This window comes from Heloderma suspectum, chromosome 3 (genome assembly GCF_057233095.1).
Source record: "Heloderma suspectum isolate Gila_16-S chromosome 3, 16-S_ref, whole genome shotgun sequence".
NCBI lineage: Eukaryota > Metazoa > Chordata > Lepidosauria > Squamata > Helodermatidae > Heloderma > Heloderma suspectum.
Window position 1 is genome coordinate 290,918,051 of NC_139460.1, and position 24,878 is coordinate 290,942,928.

A 24,878-nucleotide genomic window follows, 5' to 3' on the forward strand; every position below is an offset into this window, starting at 1 on the left:
AAATTGGAAGGGAGCAAACATACCACTCTGAGCAGCTGGAGGAAGGGTGGGATAAAAATATTTATAAAAATATTTAAAATAGGGTGTTCCTCTTGCTTTGGAGCTTGATAACAAGAATAAAAAGCACCTGGTCTGTGCTGTAGCTACAGAGTAAAACTAACCGTCCACTCATTGCCGCTGTGTTTTTAAGCAAACATATGACACTAATATTATAGGAGTGGAAAAGAGAAACTGTCTGGATTGTAAAGAAGCTTTTAGAGAAGCAGTCTGACCTACCACTTGTTTGTTTTATGCTGCCTTGTTTCTGGCATTCCATTTAATGTGCCCAGAAATAGAAGCAGTCAACAGGAAATAGTTGGCACCATGCTCTACATGTAGGATAATTATTATACTAGAGTAACGCAGTTCTGTCCACAGTGAACAGCCTGCCTGAGAAAGGAATTTCCATGATGTCAAAATAAATGTGCATATCAAAGTGAGAAGTGTCAAGCAGCCAGAGCTCAAGAGATCTTCATTTTGTTTCATAATTCCCACCTGTACCAGTGGTGAGAATTTCTAGTGATGTTTTACAGAAGCTGTTTCCTTAAGGGGGATTGAGAGGTCTAGTAAACTTCCAATATTCCGTAAGGCTGGGCCAAGGTTAAGGCCATGAAAAGTTCAACCCATGAAAAGTTCAACCCATTTTATTGTGGTGGTGGTGGTGGTCTGCATGACATAAATATAAATGAATACCTCCTGTCGTTTTATTCTAGCTTTCATTCCTTTTTATTGTGCCTCTAACATGGTTTATAGTTTATGAAACTGGATTATTTCAATAAACCATAGCCAAAATCAACCCCAACAGTTTAGGGTTTGGGCTTAACACTAAACTGTGGTTAACTGAAAAAGGAAGCAAAAGCTTTTGCAGCTGCACTGGAGGAGAAGCATGAGCCCAATGTCACACCATTATTTAACATTACATCCAGACCAGCCAGTGTAATTCTTAACTTCAGTGTCAAGGAGAAACCCCTTCCTGCCTTCTTTGAACACCAATATCTTTGTTACCTGGGCCTGCTGCTTAGTAACACACTTCTAGGGCAAATGGTGGGATGGCCATGTCTTTGGTGGTTAGAGAAGTGGTTAAACAGTCCTCTATTTGAAGGGCTGTCCAGTCGAAGTCTGGTTTAAACTTTATCTGGTTTAAAGATAAAGAATCCTAAGGGCAGTGGTCTGAGTAAGAACACAGTCTTCCCCACTATGGTGAGATTATTGTATTTCTATTCAAATTATATTGTTTTTTAAATTTGCAGCTATACATATACATTAGCACATGCACATGTTATGCAAAGCTGTGTCCTCTTCTTTAGTGATGCATTCCTCTTTTTTGATTATATGTACGTGACCATTTCACACAGCGGGGATATTCCACTTCGAAATTCACATTTCTCTGAATTTTGCAATGGAGTTCTTCAATCAAAAAATGTGTACAAAAGTGCATATATATGGGGACAGTGCACACAAAAATGTGTATATTCATGAAAATAATGCTAAAAGTGCATTGTATTTGGAAAAAAATGTGTGTATTAGGCAAAATTGCATGCATTAGGAGAATGCATCTATGAGGAGAAATGTACAAAAATGCATGTACGATGAGAAATGAGCCAAAAATTCATTTTTTTTTCATGCAGATTTTAAAAACATGATTCTTGAAGCTTGGGATAAACAGAAATTAATATCTGAGAAATTAGATGCAGAGAGAAAATGAATTTGACAAATTCATCAGTCCCTACAACTGCAGTGGGAACTTTAGGATTGAGATGGTTGAGAATGCTTTAAGCATTGCCTTATTTTACTATGTAAACTTATAGTTGGAGAGTGGTATATTCTAAAATATAAATATATAATAAATTTATAATTTATATTCTATCTATCTATCTATTCCAAATAAATAAATGAACAAATGCTTGGTAACTAAAAAATACAGAGTGAGCTTGTGCCACTATCATAGATACCCAGAAATTGCTACGTGTCCACATCTCACAACTGAAACACTATTTGCCTCCCTAGTCCAGGCATAGTAAATATGATCACTGTATTTCTAAAAGCCATTCGAGCCAGCATCCTGAACCTAAATATACTGCCATTCTCCTCTTAGGATTAACATAATGGTATGAGATACTAGGGTGGCCAGTTACACATCACTGAAAAATGGCCAATATATCACAAAAAATAGGACAAAATGCTCATTTATACGTACAGACGAACATCTAGAAAGAATTACTATAATTTAAACAGAAATACAATCCTTCTTAACATAGTGAAGGAGGCTGTGGCCTGCTGCCCAGTTGCTGCTGATGGGCGACTTCAGGGGCCCTGCTGTTCTTTCTTATGATTCTTCATTGTTAAACCAGACTTTTGACGGACTGCCCCTCAAACACAAGGTGCCTTCAGATAGGACTGTCTTCTTACAGCCCTTCAAACAGAGGACTATCCTCTGCATAATAGAACACATGGCCACCCTACGGAATACACTCATTTCACTCTTATTGGTAGCCATAATTTAGTGTGTAAACCGGTCACAAACAGTGCGTGCCATTCCTATCTAGGGTCCTTTAATGTATTAAGCCAGACAAAGAGGATTAAAAATCAAGAACTTTCCCTCCCTGTTTAATATGCCTTCTAGCAAGCCCAAACTTCTACATGCACAAATACATGAGGAATTATTTTTGGAGATGCTCTCCATGGCAGCTTTAATGAGAAGCTTATCACTTTCCTGGAATGGATTTATCTAAGGATAAAAAGTTCTAAGCCCTGCTCTTTTCATGGTATTTAAAATACAGTGGACTCCATAGAAACATTTCATAAAATCAGAAGCCTAACTAGCTTCACTTACTTTTCTTGTTCATTTGGAGTGTTTGTCTCCCATATTCATTTAGTTAGTTGTTAATAACAGAGCTCACTGTGTGTAATGAACCAAATCTTATCTGAGATGGACTCAGAGCATTTAAATGGAGCCACTCCCCATTTCTGATAATTGCCCAGAGTCTGGTTCTGTTCATTTGTTAATCGCATTTCATGTCATGATGTACTTGTCCTTCACAATGAAGCTGATTTTTTAAAATTATTTTTACTAATACACCAAAAATACATGCAGAGACTGAGGTCTGGAGAAAGTGGATAGGGAGACGTTTTTTTCCCTCTCTCAAAATACTAGAGCCCAGGGTCATCCAATGAAGCTGATTGGTGGGAGGTTCAGGACAGATCAAAGGAAGGACTTCTTCACATAGCACATAGCTTAACTATGAAATTCGCTACCACAAGACGTACTGATGGCCACCAATTTAGATGGTTAGACAAATTCCTGGAGGAGAAGGCTATCAAGGGCTACTGTTCCTGATGGCTATGTGCTACCTCCAGTACCAGAGGCAGTATGCTTACATACACCAGGTGCTGGAGAACACTCATGGGAAGGTGCTCTTGCACTCATGTCCTGCTTGTAGTTTTCTCATGGGCAACTGGTTGGCCACTGTGTGACTACATGGACCCTTGGTCTGATCCAGCATGGCTCTTCTTACGTTTGATCACGGTACAGTTAAGTATGCTCTAGAATAAAGGAAATAGTTGAGAACATATTACATCTGCTAAGCGTTAAGATATTGACTGTCTCCTCAGAATCTGAGTTGAGCAGATGGTGGTTCCGCTCCCCTCTACTGCTGTCATTGATATATGTGATAAAGGGAAACCAAGTAGCTGTGAAAACATCTTGGGTTTCTATCCCTTTTAGGACTCTCATTGTTGTTATTTATCATTATTATTTCAATTTATGAGTAGCTTTATAGCCAAAGCCCTGAGTGATATACACAGTAAAAGCAAAAAACACACAGCCAATGATTAAAAAATCAAGAATAAAACCTATTTAGAAGTATTACTTTAAAACAGCATTTAAAAGAGATAAATAACTTGGAACAGCTAAAAACAGAAGATGGTTTTAAAATGCAGCAGTACACATATTAAAAATAAAGCAAGCAGCAGTTTAAAGGGCTTGGGAGAATAGAAAGGTCTTTGCCAGATGCCAAAAAGTCAACAAAGTAGGCACCAGGTCGACCTCTCTAGGGAGAGCATTCCACAATTTGGGGGCCACACCAGAAAAGGTCCATTATGTGACAGTTTCTCAGAGAGTGCAATTGACCAGATTCTTTCCATCCATCCTGTTTCTGGGAGGCCATCACCTGTTTTCCAGTGAGCCGGGACTCCTTCTAACCGTACGGAGTGAGTAGAAGTCTCAGCAAGTCTTTATGCGACAAATACTCATTTTCCTTGTGAAATATTGACAAGGAAATTAATGCTGCATGGTGTTTTATGGATTGATTTGTCATATGCGATAACACCTGTACGCCAGCTTTCAGAATTCTGCCACTATAGGGCGCAAGAGCCACATGAGAAGAGCCCTAGAGCCATACCCCTCGCACCAAAGAGGAGACAACAGAGCAGGGTTGATCTTAAGTAGCTTAGTAGAGGCAGTGTGCCACCTATGCATAACTTTCATGAGGCCAAAACAGTTGAAGCTGATTTTGAACAGAGGAAGGTACAAAAGCACAGGCTTAAACTCTGGCTGTCCCTCAATGACACAATTTGTAAGGGTTGCAGGAACTTCTGTAACACTAACAGGAGCGTTCGCATGCTCGCTGTCACCTTGCTAGCAGCTGCTGCCACTGATGGTCCTTCTACCTGCCACTGCAGTTGGCTGCGCTTCCTGCCTGCCACCATCACCATGTTTGTTTTTGAATATGCACAGATCCTAAGAAGTCTACAGCACATAGAAAAACATGTTGCCTCCTCTAGGAGGTGGAGAGAGGAAAGGGAGATGAGGGAAAAGATGAGGGATGCACATACAGGAAATGCACTTGGCACCAAGGGATCACATTATGACTATGAGCAGGTAGGATTGGGTATGTAGGCTAATATCCCATAGAGCACAGTTGCTGCCACCTCTGTAAACCAGTCCTTGGTTCTGTTGAAACCAATAGGACTGAACCACATCATTGCAGGTTTCAGTCCCATTGACTTCAGTCAGATGGAGGCATCCCTCATTTTCTCTAGACTGAGTCCCTTAACATCACCAGGCCCCTGCCTTTAAGATCAAGCTTTAAGACGCTGGAGACCTGGCAATCCTAACAGCAAACAGTTGATATATTACCATGCAAGAGAAACTGATGTTTTCAGTCTAGGCTGTCACACTTGGTTGTTTAGTCAAAAGACAAAAAAGGAAATATTCCTTTTTCGTTGTTTAGTTCAGGATTTTGTGTGTGCGTTTTTCCTAATTCCTTGTGGAATTAGAAGTTACACAATGCAATAGTCATAAATCTAAAACAGTCCCAGTATTATTATTTCTTACATTTGTTTTTATAGATGTTTTAATGTTTCTTTTCCCATATATCATTCTAATCTGACTTTCCATGAATTTTACATGACTCTCTGAACTATGAAATGCAACCTAAATAGCTCTATATTTTTCTCATATTTTGTTCTGAACAAAATATGGGGTTTCAAGTTGATGGTTAAATTAGACATTACATTGAACCCTTTCTAACCCTGTATTTCTATTATTCTTTATACCTCTGGGTAGCTTCACCTCCGCCTTCATATTCCTTGGTTACTGGTGGTGCACACTGGCTCAACTTGATCTTGCCGATAATTATTAGAAACCAATAAATAACTCAAAGTGGATTAAGAACAGCTGGTCCACCACATATCCTTTGTCCAAAATGAAAATTAAAAAGACACAGAAAGATAAAATGCTGCTTAGGGAGCTAAGCTGTGACATCCATTTGTCACAGAAAAAACACTTCAGGGTGGGGTGATTTTGAACAAAGAAATAGTGACTGGAAGGGAGTACCTAACCTATTCCCTACTAATCAATTTTCTGCTGCAACTCTCCTCCCCACCTACTTGCTCCCTGAAATTCCAGAGGTAACTCTGTGGGAATGAGGGCTCCTTCATACTAAGCTCTTATCCTGCAATTGAAATTGCTCCTTCACAGAAGTTTGTGGGCTCTTTAATGACACAGCAATCATCCAAGGCATCTCCTGCACTAAATGCCCTTTGTTCCGTTTTTAAATCGATTGCAAATAATGAGCTATCAAATTACCCTGTTTTGTTCTGCTTCAGTTTCCTCTGTGAAAAGAGTAAAAGCGGCAAGAGGAATGAGATCAATGAAAGATAATGGAAGAAGGAGGGGGGGAAATGAAGCACATGAAAAAAGGGACTCATCGTGATCCTGCATTTAAAATGGAAGCAGAAAGCCCAGTTTTATGCAGGATTTTAGGCTGGTGTAGAGATGCCTTTTATGTGCATCTTAAATTCAGCAAGGGGAAAGCAGCTGGGAAAGCTGCAGCAGAAAAATGACATTCCATCCTTGAATGAGGTGATCAGCATAGCGCACTCAATACAACCCACCCTATTCTTGACACATATGCACTTCAGTGACCCTTGACCAGAAGTGGGAGTTCTGTGCATGCCTCCCATATGAGAGCCACTGTGGTGTAGTGGCAAGAGTGTTGGGCTAGGAGCTGGGAGATCCGGGTTCTAGTCCCCACTCGGCCATGGAAGCTCACTGGGTGACTTTGGGCCAGTCACAGACTCTCAGCCCAACCCACCTCACAGGGTTGTTGTTGTGAGGATAAAATGGAGAGGAGGAGGATAATGTAAGCCGCCTTGGGTTCCTTGCGAGAGGAAGAAAGGCGGGGTATAAATGCAATAAATAAATAAATAAATATCCCCATCCAGTCATCCATTTTGCTGATGTACATTCCTCAAGCTGACTTTGACTTCGTTCAAAAGTGTTCAGTGTTCATGATGCTTTACAGAGTACAAAAGGAGAGATTCTTGCCCCGAGGAGCTTACAATCTAAAATCTGACTCAACCGAACAAGAGAGGAAGGGGAAGGGCAGGGACACAGGGGTAAATAAGGAAGGACTGCGCCATTGTTCCAGTTACACATGTTTAGGCTTCTGTCCTGCTCTAGGTCGAGTCTTGGCTGTTTGCAAGCAAGTACAGGAAGTGATGTAATCGAGTAGTCAAGTTGGCAAGCAAATGGTCAAGCACACAGGTTCCAGTCCAAGGAGGTTTAAGCAAAGGCAGGCATGGTCAAAATCCAGGCAGAGGTCAGAACACAGGCAGACAGGCAGGCAACAAGGTTCAGGCAGCAGCAGGAGTAGTCAAGATAACAAGCAAGAGGTCAAACACAGTAAGACCATCAGGTACATTATACAGTCCAGAAGCAGGGTCACTGAGCAGTCCAAAAGGTCAGGACACAGAACATCAGTCACAGGGCACAATTCAGGAGGCAAGACCCACAGCAGAGACTGGATGGACCAAGTTGTTCCAACACTGACTGGGTTTCACCCGAAGGCTTTTAAGCCCAAAGCCAGCCAGACCTCACCCAGAGCTCAGCTGCAGCAATCAGAGTTCCTTTCCAGAGCCTACTCCTGAGGAGTCCCTTTCTCCTGAGGAGACCTTTCCTGGAGGCAAGCACTCCTTCACACAGGAACTCTGCTAGCCTGTCGCTTGAGGCAACAACACTCCTGGGGATCCGGGGGTGGCTCAGCCTCTGCCTCAGAGGCAGAGTCCCCCTCTCCTGAGAAGGATGGCCCTGCAGCCACTTCCCCAAGGGTTCAGGCTCCTGTGGGTCTGGTGGCAGTCCCTGGTCTGGGGTACTCTGGGCTTCTGGGGCCTCTAGTTCTTCCACTGAGGAGGACTCCTCCAGTCAGGACATGACAGTCTCCTTACAGGCTGAGTTACAGTAGGGCAGGGGTGTCAATAGGGGTGTACAAAAGTTCCGCCACAGATCTCGGGGAGGCCAAATGCCAGCGCATTCGGCCCCTCGAAATCGGTGGCGGAATGGCCCCTCGCCCCCCCCGGGACTGGACTTACCTTAGGCGGATCTTCCTGGCGGCAGCTGCTCTGGCGGCCGGTCTTCCAACCAGCTGCCACCGCCGCCGCCACCATTTCCAGGTTAAAAAAAAAAACGTGATTGGGCTAGATTTTAAAAAACACTGTGATAGGCTACATAAATGTTTACGTAGCCTATCACGGCTGATTAAAAACAACAACAACAACAACAACGCGCGTACGCAAATGGTGGCGCCCATGGGCGCCGCCATTTGCGTACGCGCGTTTTTTTGTTTTTTTTAAAATCAGCCATGATAGGCTATGTAAACATTTACGTAGCCTATCACAGCTGACTGCAGGGACGCAAACGGCGGTGGCTACGGCCGCCGCCATTTGCGTCCCTGCTAGCCAGCGGCCGGATGTCCGGCTGCTGGCGGAGCCGGCCGGCAGCTCCGCAGAATCCCTGTGGAGCGGAGCTGGCCGGCCAGGATTCCGGGGGGAGGAACGGAGCGCCTCCCCCCCCAGCCAGAATTCCGGGGGGAGGGACAGAACGCCTCCCCCCCAGCATCAGCATAATCCATGGAAAGGTAAGTACCTCTTGTACATCCCTAGGTGTCAAACCTCTTTCAACTGAACAGCCAAATTCAGTTTTGGAGAAGCTCTCAGGGGCTGCATTGCAGTGGTGGGTGAGGCCAAAGGCAAAAAGGGCAGGACCAGATGTACCAAATATTCCTTCATTCATTGTATTTCTATACCACCACATAGCCGAAGCTCTCTGGGCAGTTCACAAAAATTAAAAACCATTAAAATACATTATATAAAATATAAAACCATTCACATAATAACATAGAATAAATACAACTACAACTACATATATCTAAAACAAAAACAATCAGCCAGAGACAATCAATAGACTCATTATATGCTGCCAAATGCCTGAGAGAAGATGACAGTTTTAACCTGGTGCCAAAAAGATGACAATGCTGGCACCAGGAAGGCCTCACCAGGTAGATTATTCCATAAACTGGGAGCCACCACTGAGAAGGCCCTTCTCCCTTGTTGCTGCCCTCTGAGCCTCCCTCAGAGGAGGCTCCCAGAGGAGGGCCTTAGATGCAGAGCATAGCGCGTGGGTCAGTTCATGCCAGGAGAGGCGTTCCGTCAGGTACTGTCGTCCCAAGCCTTATACCAGCATATTTTACCTTAAAGCTCTTACTGCTAGTAACCAAGCTTTAGGAGAGGCATTTCAACCTTATAGAATGGGGGCGGAAATGGGGACTGTGTATAAGCTGGGAAGCCACCAAACGATCAGTGGTCAGAAGAAAGGGTGTGGGGCCACTCATCTGGGACACCCTGGAGGGCTGGATTGGTACCTCAGGACTGCTAAATTTGGCCTACAGGCCTAAGGTTCAACAGCCCTGCAGTAGCACATGGGAACAAGGGAAGATGTTAAAACAAGAGAAGCTGTGTTAAAAACTTCACAGAAAATATTGAACCTCAAATCATCTTGCAACTTAGTTTCTATTATACTGGACGACAATGTAGTATCAGTAAAAATGAATTATATATTATCTCTTGCTGGAAGATATGAAATGTATTACGATCAATTTAGGTTTTCATACTTTCACTTTGCAATACTAATGTACACAAAGAAACAACAGATCATAAAAAAAATGATTCTCTCCTTAACACACAGGTATCGATTATATGATTGTTGGTGTGTGTGTTTTTAATATAGATTCTGTTGAGTGTTTCTTTTGTGAAACAAACTTTAGAATATTAACGACACATTTGTCCCACTTCAATTGCAGATGCCATTAGGAACTCAAACATCAGTGTGAGCTGGTGATAAATAAGTACTGCCACTGCAGGTAGCAGAACATTTCTCATCTAAGGGTCGCTACAATTTGCAAGGATGGAGACAAGATCTGTAAGCAAAAGAAAGAATGGAAAGGGAAAGCAGACATATATAATGTAATGGAGGGAGCAATCCTACCGGGATAGGTGGCCACCTCTGAACTCAGAGGTGACCGCCTATCCAATGCAGGGCAGGAGAAGCGCAGAGGGGATTGTCCCCTCCGCGCTTCAGCCACCCTGCATTTGCAGCTAGAGAGCCAATTTCGGAACGCGGAATGTGGGAAGCAGCAGCCGGATGACACGTTGGATGTGTCATACCAGATTTCCGACTTCCCTGCCCCGGCACGTCCCCAGGAATGCCCCATTTTCGCCGCTCTGCACTCCTCTTCCGAGCGCAGAGCACAGAGCCATTCTGCGCTGCCTACAAGGCAGTGCAGGAGGGGGTGGAGGTCAATTCTCAGGGAACCAACCTCAGAGCATGGGCTCTGAGGTCACTTCGCAGGACCCGACCTATCCTATGGCCACCTAGCCGCTGACTAGTGGCCATAGGATCGCGCCCTAAATGTGGTTTTCATGTTGCTGAATGAAGTTAAAAGGTGAGTCCCAAGTCTGAAAAGGCTGAGGATTATTATTTTAGAGCAACCTGGTTCCATAGAATAAACTCCATTTCCCATCACACAGAATCAATCAGATTCTATGTTACTACCACATAGGAAAGTGATTTTCAGTTTCTAAAACAACAGCTCCACCTCTCCACATCCCGCATGTCGTAACTCTAATGGATATGGGGAAAAAACAAAAAGAAATGAAAGATCAGTAACACTGACTATACTTCAGAGCATTTTACAACCTGCACACCTCACCAATCAGCTCATTTTTCTCCACTACAAAGTGACAATAAACTGTATTATATCCAATTTAGCGCAATCGCTTCTTTCAAATAGTTCAAATAGTAACAATTGTAGGAGCATGATTGCAGTGCAATCATACGCCAGTATTTGCAGTCACCAAAGCATTCGTTTAAAGTTCATAGGTTTCTTTACACATGCCCATAGCTCAGTGGCCGGGCAAACATTGGACTGGGAGAACTGGGAATTACTGGGGCAAAGTGGATACATTGGTGGCCCTGGAGGCTCACTATGGGCAAACCTCTACTTTTGAGGTTTGCGACCCCATAGGGCATGTGAGTTAACCCCAAGGATTGTTGAACATAGAGCACTTTGCACACTAACACCTAGATCCAACCTTATAGGTGCATGGGCTCAGCATACTTCTCCATTCATTTAGAAGGGGGAAACAGTGCTGCATGTGCAAAGGGATGTGTACAAGAGCTGACTTCTCCATAAAAGTAAGCAGGGATGTGCAAGTATGTTTTTCATTTTGTTTCTTAATTTGTTTCCATTATTAAACATCTCCTTCATTTCATTATTCATGTCTTAAAATCACATTCATTTTTGTTATACTAGTTTTTGATGCTTTTCTTTAATGTTCCCCCACCCCACCCAAGGCAGTAGCAACAGGTAAGGTGATTTCAGTGACTACCTTTTAGTGGCCACTATTTTATTTTTCTCAGACTGCCCCAAGATATTGCATTGTTCTGGGGCATTCTGAGAAAAAAATGGTGGCTGCCACAAAAAATCGCAACGATTGTGGCTGCCTGTTTCCCCTCCTGGAATGCCCTGGAATAAGGCAACATCCAGAGGATTGTGGAAGAATAAAATGGTGGCCACTGAGAAGCAGCCAACAAAATCAGATCTGCTGCAATCAGGAAAAAGTAGGCCCCAGCAACTAACAAGTGTGATTATGGGATTATGAAATGGGGTTATGAAAACAAACTCCTTTGTACCTGTTCATTAGTCATGGCATTCATTTTGTAAAGAATGAACATTGAATCGAATGGCCATTATTCAGGTCAATTTTTCATTAGTTACAAAAGGAATGCACACCGCCTTGAAGAGGAAAAGGAGCATTTACTCCTTCTGCTTCTCACCACCACCTTTGTCTGGGCCAGAGTGAGAGGCAGGTGAACAAGCAGGTTGCAATGGTGAAGAGGCAGAGCAAGTCCAAAGGGCTCTTGTCAGTGGGACCCTGCTGGGGTGTGGGCCCTCGGCAGATGCCCGACCATGCCTACTCTTGATGCCCACTGGACCATTCTGTAGCAAATGAGACCACCACTGGGCTGCTTTGACTGCAGCTCCGCTAACCCTTGAAGTGACAACAAAGCTCCATTTCTTCTTCTTCTAGGGGCTTCTTCACACAGAGCTTTTATCCTCCTATTGACATTGCTCACTCACAGAAGTTTGCAGGCCCTTTAGATGACATTGTTAACCTCCAGCGTGTCTCCTGCACTAAATGACCCTTATTTCATTTTTAAATAGATCAGAGATAATGAGCCCTGCTTGTGTTCCGCTTGAGTTCCCTCCGTGGGAAAGGAAAAGCCACAAGAAGAGGAGCTAGACCACAGCGCCATCTAGTGGCTGTATAATGACACATATGGAAGGCTCAGGTTAGGGGGGAAAGGAGGGGGAAAGGTGGGGAGGAAGCACATGTAAAGGGGGTCCTTCTTGATCCTGCATTTAAAACAGAAGCAGAAAGCCCCGTTTTAAATGGAGGATTTTAGGCTGGTATAGAAATGCTCTGAAACTGTGCAGAAATGGACTCTCAAAATTCTCCACCCAATCTGTGGCCAGAGAAAATGGGGGGAGGGGGCTATTTCACCAAATATCTCCAAGGAGCAGCAGACATTCTCCAACAGTTCCCTGGGATTGGGGCTCACCATTAGCGGTGTTAGTAGCTCAGCTTCTTTCTTTTTTTTTTCCCTAAGGGCTTTTCCTTTTCTTTGCTGCCACTGAAAGCGGAAGCAGCCGCGGAAACTGGTCACCTTTTTGCATCCCTCACAATGCCCCAGGCCTATTCTCATTTGGGGGCATTTTGTGGGGGGAGGGATGGCAGCAAACACTGGAAAAATGGTGGTGAATATTCAGAGAAAATTCTGCAAGGGCCCTTCTTTTTCTTGGGGATAAGAAAAGCACAGACATTTTCTCCGAAAAATGTCTTCTGAGGAATTTTGGCTCAGCTCTAAACAAATCCCTTTGCCGCTTGCTCTTAAATAATGCCAAACACCCCCCCCCCGCACACGCACACACACACACACACACACACACACAATGAACATAAATGAATCTCTCTCTCTCTCACACACACACACACACACACACACGACAGCAAATATTTTTTGTGAACGTCAGAGATGGCATATTAGGCTTCACTTTAGTTATACTGGATCGCAGTTAAGTAACCGCCTGATGTTGGTGCCCCACAATATAGTGTGAAAGGAAGCGTAAGCTGATTTTGCATTAGCAGAAGCACTGTATCTATGGGAAGGGAAGTTATTTTTCCAATATTCTTAGGACAACTCAGGTCAGAGCTGGAGCACTGTGCCAGTTTGAGGATAATTGCTTTAAAGAGGAAATTGACATGCCACATGAGTTTCTGGGGAGTTCACAGAACAAGGTAATAAAGAGTTTTAAAATGCGGTCAGCTCTGAGTAAAAGGCGCAGAGATGGAATTTCAAAGGACTTTTCGAACAGGCTGGTGGTTTCAGCGTCATTGGGGCAGTCCTGTTTCAATCAGAAGCAGTCCAAACTCTAAAGGAGCTATGCAAGGCGCTTTGTACCTTTAGAATTCTGACTGGTGCTGACTGAAACCTGGAGCGGATTCACCACCCCACTGACATTGGAGCCATCGGAGCATCCACTGATGCTGAGCACTGATAGATCAGATCAAATGCCCATCTAGACCAGTATCCTGTTTCCCACAATGGCCAGCCAGATGCTTCCAGGAAGCCCACAAGCAGGACATGAAAGAAATAGGCCTCCCTCACTGCCCAACCCTATCCACTGGTCTTCAGTGGCTCACAGCCTCTGAACCTGGGGGTTCCACTTAGCTATCTTTCCCTCTATTCCTGATGTTTAGGTGTGAGTACTGTTCCTTTTAGGGCCAAAGATCACCACCCACACACAAGAAAGGCTCAGGGGAATCCCAAGGTTTGCAGAATTACAAAAACTCTTTACTTGGGGGTGGGGTGGGGACCTTAAGTGGGAGGGAATGCCAGAAATGGCCAAATGATGACTGAGCATACTCAATGGCCATGGAATAAGAAGTGATTGTTGGGGGCAGGATGGTGGTGGTAAACCAGATGGAAGGGAGAGTGAAATGGAGCATCATGAAGAAGGTCATGGCTGACCGACTAGAAGAGGAACACTCCTGAGTGCGACATTTTGTTGCAGATATCACTTGTCAAGTTGTCATCGATAAGAGCTATTGATAGACCTATTCTCCATGAATTTGTCAAATGCTTTTTTAAAGCCATGGAAGCTTGTGCCATCACTACTTCTTTGAACACCATTTTTTGTGGAAAGGTGGGATATTTTATTTATTTATTTATTTCATTTATATCCCACCTTTCTTCCATTGTGGAACTCAAGGTGACTACATGTGGTTCCCATATAAATTAAATAAGTAAATAAATTTATAATATAATCTAATATAGGAAGAAATGCCCCCCTTTGATCATGTCTATACAGCTGCTTACCTTGTCTGTCATCTGGTAGTGAGACCTTGTTGATTCTCCTTGATCTCTCAGCGGCTTTCGATACCATCCACCATGGTATCCTTCTGGGATGATTGTCTGAGCTGGGAGTGGGAGGCACTGCATTGCAGTGGTTTCACTCCTACTTGGATGGTTGACTCCAGAAGGTGGTGGTTGGGGAATATTGCCCGGCCCTGTGAATTCTCCAGTATGGGGTTCCACAGGGGTCAGTTTTGTCCCCCGTGCTATTTAACATCTACATGAAACCACTCAGTGCGGTCATCCAGAGTTTTGGAGTGCATTGTCATCAATACACTGCTGACACGCACCTCTAGTCTCCTATTCATCTTCTTCAGGTGAGGCTGTGGATGTGCTAAATCGGTGCCTGGCTACAACAATGCACTGGATGAGGGCTAATAAACTGAAATTTAATCCAGACAAGACTGAGATGCTGTTGGTGGGTGGTTCTTCTGACCGGATGGAGGGTGTTCCACCTATTCTGGATGGGGTTGCACTCCCCCTGAAGGAGCAGGTTCATAGCCTGGGGGTTCTCCATGAGCCATCTTTGTCACTTGAGGCTCAGGTGGCCTCAGTGGCATGGAGTGCCTTCTACCAGCTTCAATTGGTGGCCCAGCTACTCCTCTATCTGGACAGGGATAACCTGGCTTCAGTTGTATATGCTCTGGTAATCTCCAAGTTAGATTACTGCAATTGACTCTATGTGGGGCTGCCTTTGAAGATGGTTCAGACGCTGAAGCTCATGCAAAATGTGGCAGACAAATTGATAATGGGGATCAGAAAGTCCGAACTTATAAAACTCTGGCCCACTTGCACTGGCTGCCTATATGTTTCCGAGCCCAATTCAAGGTGCTGGTTTTAACCTATAAAGCCTTACACAGCTTGGGACCACAATACCTGATGGAGCACCTCTCCCGACACAAACCTACCCATACACTACTCTCAACATCTAAGGCCCTCCTCCAGCTGCCTACTTCAAGGGACATTCAGAGGACAGCAAGAAGGGAGAAGGCCTTCTAAGTGGTGCCCCCCCAATTATGGATTGATCTCCCTCCCCGATGAGGCCCACCTGGCGCCAACATTGCTATCTTTTCTACATCAAGTTAAGACATTTCTCTTCTCCCAGGCATTTGGCAGCATATGATAAGTTTTAATCAATCCTGGATTGTCTTATGGTTATGGTTGTTTGCTTGAGATTGCTTGTTTTATTTATTTATTTATTTATTAGATTTCTTAATCGCCCATCTGGCCGGTCACCTGGCCACTCTGGGCGATGTACAATGGTACAACTTAAAAAAGTAAAATTATACATTAAAACATTATTTTAAAATACCCTTGTTGTTGTTCAGTCGTTAAGTCGTGTCCGACTCTTCATGACCCCATGGTCCCTAGCACGCCAGGCCCGCCTGTCCTCCGCTCTCTCCCGGAGTGTGCTCAGCTTCATATTCATTGCATCGGTGATGCTATCTAGCCTTCTCATCCTCTGCCATCCCCTTCTCCTTTTGCCTTCAATCTTTCCCAGCATCAGGGTCTTTTCCAGTGACTTTTCTCTTCACATTAGGTGGTCAAAATATTTGAGCTTCAGCTTCAGTATCTGTCCTTCCAATGAGCACTCAGGGTTGATTTCCTTTAGGATTGACTGATTTGTCCTCCTTGCAGTCCAGGGGACTCATAAGAGTCTTCTCCAGCACCACAGTTCGAAAGCATCAATTCTTCGGTGCTCAGCATTCCTTATAGTCCAGCTCTCACAGCCATACATTACTACTGGGAAAACCATAGCTTTGATTATACGAACCTTTGTCGGCAAGGTGATGTCTCTGCTTCTTACTATGCTGTCTAGGTGTGCCATAGCTTTCCTCCCAACGAGCAAGCGACTTTTAATTTCATGGCTACAGTCACCGTCTGCAGTAATCTTGGAGCCCAAGAAAGTAAAATCTGTCACTGCTTCCATTCCTTCCCCTTCTATATGCCAGGAAGTGATGGGGCCAGATGCCATGATCTTAGTTTTTTTAATGTTGAGTTTCAAACCAGCTTTTTCACTTCCCACTTTCACCCTCAACAAGGGGTTCTTTAGATCCTCTTCACTTTCTGCCATTAGGGTGGTATTGTCTGCATATCTGGGGTTGTTGATAATTCTCCTGGCAATCTTAATTCCGACCTGTGATTCATCCAACCCGGCGTTTCTGCATATAAGTTAAATAAGCAGGGCAACAATATACAGCCTTGTCGTACTCCTTTCCCAATTTTGAACCAATCGGTTGTTCCATGTCCGGTTCTTACTGTTGCTTCTTGTCCCTCGTACAGGTTTCTCAGGAGACAGGTAAGGCGGTCTGGTACTCCCATCTCTTTCAGAATTTGCCACAGTTTGTTGTGATCCACACAATCAAAGGCTTTAGCATAGTCAATGAAGCAGAAATAGACATTTTTCTGGAATTCTCTTGCTTTCTCCATGATGCAGCGAATGTTGGCGATTTGATCTCTAGTTCCTCTGCCTCTTCGGAACCCAGCTTGTACTTCCGGTAGTTCTTGGTTCACATACTGCTGAAGCCTAGCTTGTAGGATTTTGAGCATAACCTTGCTGGCATGTGAAATGAGCACAATTGTACGGTAGTTTGAACACTCTTTGGCATTGCCCTTCTTTGGAAGTGGAATGTAAACTGACCTTTTCCAGTCTTGTGGCCACTGTTGAGTGTTCCAAATTTGTTGGCATATTGAGTGCAGCACTTTAACAGCATCATCTTTTAGGATTTTAAATAGCTCAGCTGGAATAGTGTCATCTCCGCTAGCTTTGTTGTTAGTAATGCTTCCTAAGGCCCACTTGACTTCACTCTTAGGATGTCCGGCTCAAGTTCAGTAAAATACCCTAACCCACCCCAAATGCCTGCCTGAATAACCACGTTTACAGTGCATGGAGGAAGCTCATTAAAGAGAGAGCATGGCGGAGTTCCCTAGGGAGGTAGTTCCACAGAGTGGGAGTCACCACAGAGAAGGCCCTTTCCCTTGTCCTCACCAGCCTCATCCTCATCAGCTCTCTGTCCTGGCTGATGGGACAGAGAGAAGGCCATCTGAGGATGATCTTGTTAAGCGGCCTGTCTGGTGTTGCTGGAGGCACTCCTTGAGATAGGCTGGGCCAGAATCGCATAGGGTTTTAAAGGTCAAAACCAACACCTTGAATTTGGCCCGGAAAACAACTGGTAACCAGTGCAACTCCTTCAGCACCGGAGTGATGTGATCACACCAGCAGCTGCCTTTAATCAGGCGGGCCGCCGCGTTCTGCACCAGCTGCAGTTTCTAAACCGTCTTCAATGGTAATCCCACGTTGAGCACATTACAGTAGTCTAGATGAGAGGAGACCAGGACATGTACTACCAATGGGAGCAGATGGTCGGGAAGGAAGGGGCGCAGCTGCCGTATCAGATGGAGTTGGTACAACACTGTCCGGCTCACGGCTGACACATGAGCCTCCATGGACAACTGGGAGTCTAAAATGACCCCGAGGCTGCGAACCTGGTCTTTCAAGGGTAGCCATACCCCATCCAACACCAGGACAACTTCCCCCAACCTCCTCTTGTCTCCCACCAAAAGTACCTCGGTCTTGTCAGGGTTCAGCTTCAGCTTATTCCTCCCCATCCAGCCACTCACCATCTCCAGACATTTGGACAGGGATTCTCCGGCCAACCTTGGTGAAGATTTAAACGAGAGGTAGAGCTGCGTGTCATCGGCCTATTGATGACACTGCACCCCAAGCCTCCTGATGATAGCCCCCAGCGGCTTCACGTAGATGTTAAACAGCATCAGGAAGAGGATGGAACTCTGTGGCACCCCACATATGAGCAGCCATGGGTCTGACCTCCTCTCCCAGTGCTACCCTCTGGTACCTGCCGGAGAGGAAGGACCAGAACCAATGTAATACAATGTCTCCAATGCCCATCCTCTCCAGGCAGGCCAGGAGGATACCGTGGCCAACAATATCAAAAGCTGCTGAGAGGTCGAGGAGAACAAGGAAGGAGCATTCACCTCTATCCAAAGCTTGTTGAAGTTGTTCCAGATATATGTTCTCTTGTGCATATTGTCTGTGTGTTTCTTATGTAAATGGCTTTTAATCTCCGTATACTGTATTTTTAATGATTTTAATGTTTGGAAACTGCCCAGAGAGCTTTAGCTATTGGGCAGTATAGAAATGTAAATCATCCTCATCATCATCTGCTTAGTCTCCACTGGCATTTTAAATACATTTTCTATATGGAGGCAGACTTCGCCAGATACAAATTCTTCTGTACCTCTATGCAGATGTTCAGCCTACTCATGTGAGGACTAAATGTGAGGAGGGGATGTGAGAACACATGCAAGTCCCACTCCCAACCTCCCCCCGCCCCATGCACGCACACACACACACCCCTGCTCAGTACTTGACTTTCTGGCACTGAGCGGGGAGGTCTGAAGGGGGTGTCTACTTGAGTTTGTTTGAATGCAAGTAGAAGCCTCAGCAGAACTGAGAACCCTGATTCAGCATTTTTCCTGACTAGATAAAGGCTTCTATTCATGTTCAAGCAAAAGGGAGTAGAAGACCCCTTCTGGGGCTGGCCCAAGACATTTTGCTATTTGAGGCAAGGCAGCAAAGCCACCGTGCCCCTCCCAAGCCAAAGTACATGGTAGCTTAGGCCAGCCAGAAAAACTCACAAGCACCTCTCCCCCTTTCAGGCAATAAAAACACAATCATAATAAATGAAATAGCTAACAATTTGCTGTCCATATACCACTTTTCTAGCATTATTTCCTGTATATATTCCACAATATCCAAAATACCCCAAGAGCTGTCATTGTGTGCGATAAGAGGTATAAATGTATGAGAGGGATATAGTGTCACCATTCACTATATTGGGTTCCAATCAATAGGACACGAGGTGTAGATCTGCTCTAGGTCTAGCTTGAGTAGTAGGATTCTTCCAGTATGCTAGAATTAGAACCAGATACAGATTCTAATCTGTTAGAAAGGCATGGAGTGGACTTCTAAACATTGCAACGTCTAGCTACATCTTACTGGTTTGCCAATTATTTCCTTTATGACTGTTGTTGGTAAACTTAGGGAGCAATTCTATGGTCTCTAGACATTGTCTGATGGGCCATAGGACAGTGGGGATACCCAATTCGGAATGGGGAGTCGGAGATCTCCCCCCTCTTCCCCCTCACAGCCAGCATGGAAAGAACTGCACTGGCTGGCCTCCAAGATCAGAAGAGTGTCCTTGGAGAGTGGGAAAAGGGAGCATTTCAGTGGCCAGGGATGGAAGGAGAATGGAGAGGCCAGGATAAGAACTATCCTGAGGCCTCCCCAGCCTCCTTCCCTTCTCCTCTGAACCACTATTGCTAGATGGGCAAAAAAGCCCATCTAGCAAAAAATGCAGGGCAGGAGGACAGGGAGGTGATGATTGCCTCCACCTCTCCCACCCTGGATTGGGTGACCGGAAGCCGGAAGGTTTGGGGGCTTCCAATCACTGAGGGCACAATCTATGTGGAAATCTATGTGGATAGTGAATATCATTAGCTGTTTGGCAAAGAATAACAGAGGAGAGATAGAATGGCAATAACTCCATTTGCTCCAACAGAGTTTCATCCGGCATTAATTTAGCCCGCTATTGTTTACAAGTGATGGATGTCCTATTTAATTCAGATTCAAGAGAAAAATAACAGAGTGAACCAGACCAACCACAGTGAGGTACAAGGAAACAATTACGGCAATCAGCACCATCCTCAAGATGTGCTAAAATAAAGGTTGGAGAAATTATCAACAACTTGGGTTAATACCAATAATGGGAAAAATATTCCAAGTAATGAATAGAAAATTGGGCTGGAGGAAAATACCAGAGAACATACTAATTAATTAGACATTTTTAAAAAGTGTACTTGAAAGAGACCCATTCAAAACAATGGGACTTACAAGTACTTAGCTTTGGCTTTGTGTTTTACATTTGATCCAAGTCATGATACTAGCTAGGTGTCTGTCCTGTGATTCCCATTGAAGACTTAAGCAGACTGCCATTCTGAGAAAGGTGCCTAGCAACCAATTTCTCTATGCCACTATGGCACTGAAAAACAGTTATAGAACACACCCTTTGTGTACAAGAAGTCCCAGGTTCAATCCCTAGCATCTCCAGTTAAAAAGGCCCAAGGATCAGTGTGGTGTAATGGTTAAAGTGATGGACTAGGACTCGGGAGATCCAGGTTCTAGTCCACACTTGACCATGAAGCTCACTGGGTGACTTTGGGCCATGTCACAATAAACTAATTTGCCTTGGTTCAAATACTTCATTTAACTAGTTATTTAATCCATGGAAGTAGTGAACTCCTAGAGTCCTGTGAGAATGAGTGAATCTCTATCTTACAAATTTCAGCCTGTGAAATGGCAACTGCCTTAATGAGTCCAAGGAGGCTGTGCCTTGTGGGAGCATGTTGTGGTCACCTAACCGCTGCAACCAGAGAGCCAGGGCGATGTAGTGGTTAGAGTGTTGGACCACAAATCAGGAGATCCAGTTTCTAGCTCCCATTCAGCCATGACATTCATTGGGTGACTTGGGGCCAGTCACTGAGTCTCAGCCTAACCTACCACACAGGGTTGAGGTGTGGATAAAATGGAGAGGAGGAGGAGAACCATGGAAGCCCCCTTGGGTTCCTTGCAAGAGGAAAAAAGGCGGAATATAAATGCAATAATAAAATAAATAAGAATTGCTTCTTCCAGAGAGCTGCTGCCAGAGTAGAAAATATTGAGCTAGATGGACAAATAGTGTAACCTGGTAATAAGCAGCTTCCTTTGTCCCTAAAGTAAACTCAAAGGAGCTATGATTTCAGTGGGACTTCTCCCAAGGGAACATGTACGTATAGGGATGTAGCCTAAGGGAGGGAAGAGTATTCCATCACAAGGGTACCACAACTGAGAAGGCCCTCTCTTGCATCTTTACATAATGTGTCCCTCCCAATGGTGGGACGCAGAGGAGGGCCCCCTCAGCAGATCTTAATACTCAGGCAGGTATATGCTGTTCTGTGTACACATGGCTTCACAGAACTTAACAAAACTAACCTCCTCGACAATACTTGGAGTCCTATAGAGAGGTGTATTGTAGATAGTGCATCTATTACTTTAAGCGAAGGTCGCTCACAAACAGGAACTACAAGAGAAAGGCACAAGGCATTCCTAGCTGTGATAGATGACTGGGCAGTTTATTCAATAAAGTTATATGTCAATGACTGAAGCAACTAAAACGGTCTGATGATATTGATATCGGTCTTTCAGATCAGTTATTCATGAGCAACAGTGTGGTATGTTATCAGCATTCAGATTTTGAAGATGGGCAATTAACAAAAAACACCGTGTGAGTAGTAGCTGTTGATAGCCTTAGCCTCTATTAATACTCTTGTCCTCTATGAAACTATTATAGGTTTACTGAAATGCAGTCTACAATACTAGATCAAGGAAAGCAACAAAAGGGCTTTCATCAGATATGTGCATAGTAAAAGACAGAGGAAAGAAATGGTGGTTCAACTATTAAATAAGGATGGCAAAATGATAACAGATGACAAAGAAAAGGCAGAAGTGCTCAATTCCTACTTTGGCTCAGTCTTCTCCCAAAAAAGGGTCTATGACCACCACCACCCCAGCAAAGGCAAAGTACAGGCTGAAGGGGTAGGATTGCAGCTTGAGATTGATAGGCATATGGTCAAGGAACACCTAATTACTTTGAATGAGTTCAAATCTCCAGGGCCAGATGAACTGCATCCTAGAGTAATAAAGGAACTGGCAGAAGAACTCTCAGAACCGCTGGCTATTCTCTTTGAGAAATCATGGAGGACGGGTGAAGTGCCAGATGACTGGAGGAGGGCTAATGTTGTCCCTATCTTCAAAAAGGGCAAAAAGGAGGAGCCTGGGAACTACAGACCAGTCAGTCTGACATCAATCCCTGGGAAAATTGTGGAGCAGCTGATAAAGCAATCCATCTGGAAGAACTTTGAAAACAATGCAGTGATAACTCGAAGCCAACATGGATTTATCAAGAACAAATCCTCCCAGACGAATCTGATCTCATTTTTTGATCAAGTGACCTCCCTTGTGGACTGTGGGAATACTATGGACATAACATACCCCGACTTCAGCAAAGCTTTGGACAAAGTGCCCCATGATATCCCGATGAGCAAACTAGCTCAAAGTGGGCTAGATGAAACAATGATCAGGTGGATCCACAGTTGGCTACAGAATCGGACTCAAAGAGTGCTTATCAAGGGGATCTTCTCAACCTGGGGAAAGGTAACGAGTGGGGTACCGCAGGGCTCAGTCCTGGGCCCAGTTTTCTTCAACATTGAGTTGGAGGAGGAGGTGCAGGGAATGCTGATCAAATTTGTAGATGACACAAAATTGGGTGGGATAGCTAATACTTTGGAAGACAGAACCAAATTCAAAGTGACCTTGATAGACTAGATGGACTGAAAACAACAAAATGACATTTAATAGGGATACATGCCAAGTTCTGCACCTAGGAAAAAGAAACCAAATGCACAGTTACAAGATGGGGGATACTTGGCTCAACAACAATACAAGCAAGAAGGCTCTTGGAATTGTTGTAGATCACAAGCTAAATATGAGCCAACAATGTGATGTGGCTGCAAACAAGGCTAATGCTATTTTGGGCTGCATTAATAGAAGCATAGCTTCCACGTCCCGGGAAGTACTAGTTCCCCTCTACTCAGCACCAGTTAGGCCTCATCTGGAGTACTGTGTCCAGTTCTGGGCACCACACTTTAAGAAGGATGCAGACCAGCTGGAGAGGGTTCAGAGGAGGGCAACAAAGATGATCAGGGGACTGGAAACAAAGCCCTATGAGGAGAGACTGAAAGACCTGGGCATGTTTAGCCTTGAGAAGAGAAGACTAAGGGGAGATAGGATAGTGCTGTTCAAGTACATGAAAGGTTGTCACAGAGAGGAAGGCCAGCATCTCTTCTCGATCATCCCAGAATGCAGGACACGGAATAGTGGGCTGAAGTTACAGGAGGCCAGATTCTGGCTCAACATCAGGAGAAACTTCCTGACTGTTAGAGCAATATGACAATGGAACCAGTTACCCAGGGAGGTGGTGGGCTCTCCCACGCAGGAGGCATTCAAGACGAGGCTGGACAGCTATCTGTCAGGGATGCTTTGACTTAGATTCCTGCATTGAGCAGGGGGTTGGACCCGATGGTCTTATAGGCCCCTTCCAACCCCACTGTTCTATGATTCTGTGGATCAAACCCGCCTCTATCTGAAAACTTGGGCAATGCTGCCTAGGTGCTGGCCAATTCCTCCCACTCAGTTTGATGATTGAGAGAAGATCCAGACATGAAGATTGTGGCTACACCCTCCCCTTTCTTTCATTCTTTCTTTCCTCTACCCTCCCTGACTACACATACCAAACATGCCTTTAGTCAGAAAATGCTGATCATGCAAAGACGCTGTAAGGAAAAAGAATGTTGGCATTCCTTTCCCATTCCAGTGATATCTCTTACAAGAAGTTCAACCACATCTTCAGCTCTGGAGAAATACTTCCAGTTGAATAAATACAAATTACTTTTGTGCCCAGCTAGTTAATCATAAAATGATGGAGCTTACAACATTGACATATTTTTAGAGAGAGAGGTCTTTTCTTTACAAAAAGTTGCCACAACATAATCCTGGTGGAAATAGAATTCTTTTCTCCCCTTCATGCTAAATGAAAAATATTACATCATTGTCATGGTGCACAGAAGTACTGGGTATGTGCGAATCACTCACTGCTGAATGAATCACTTCTTGCCGAAAATTCATCTTGTGCAAAGAAGCCCTTAATGTAGTCTAGCTTTCCAAAACACCAAAGTGTAGGGATGTCAGAGAATTCCGCCACGAATCTTGGTGAGGCCGAATGCCAGTGCATTTGGCCCCCCGAAATCCATGGCGGTACGGCCTGCCACCCCCCCGCCTCCTGCGGATCCCCCCCAGGACAAGACTTACCTGGGGCGGATGTTCCAGACGGTGGCGGTTCCAGCGGCGGCAGCTGGTCTTCCAACTGGCTGCCATCGCCGCCATTTGCAGTCTGGTCGCTTCTGTTTTTTTTTTTTTTTTTACATAGATGTGATAGGCTACGTAAAGACTTACGTAGCCTATCACGTCTGGGTTTTAAAAAAAAAACACGTACGCAAATGGCGGCTACAGTCGCCGCCATTTGCGTTCCTTATTTTTGGCCATCTTAGTCTACGTAAATATTTTTATGTACGCGTTTTGTTTTGTTTTTTTTAAAGCCAGACGTGATAGGCTACGTAAGTCTTTATGTAGCCTATCATGGCTGAATACAGGGACGCAAACGGCAGTGGCTACGGCAGCTGCCATTTGCATCCCTGCTAGCCAGTGGCCGGATGTCTGGCTGCTGGCGGAGCCGGCCGGCGGCTCCACAGAATCCCCACGGAGCGGAGCTGGCCATCAAGGATTCCTGGGGGGAGGGACGGAGCGCCTCCCCCCCCTTCGCAAAAGATTCAGGGAAACGGTAAGTGACTT

At 44.6% G+C, this 24,878-nt stretch overlaps 1 long non-coding RNA gene across 1 annotated transcript in view; it reads right to left on the reverse strand.

Annotated features, from left to right (window-relative positions):
- The window catches only part of LOC146351405 (uncharacterized), an 87,897-nt gene that overhangs the window by 53,976 nt on the left and 9,043 nt on the right, over nt 1–24,878 (reverse strand). The window lies entirely within an intron of this gene.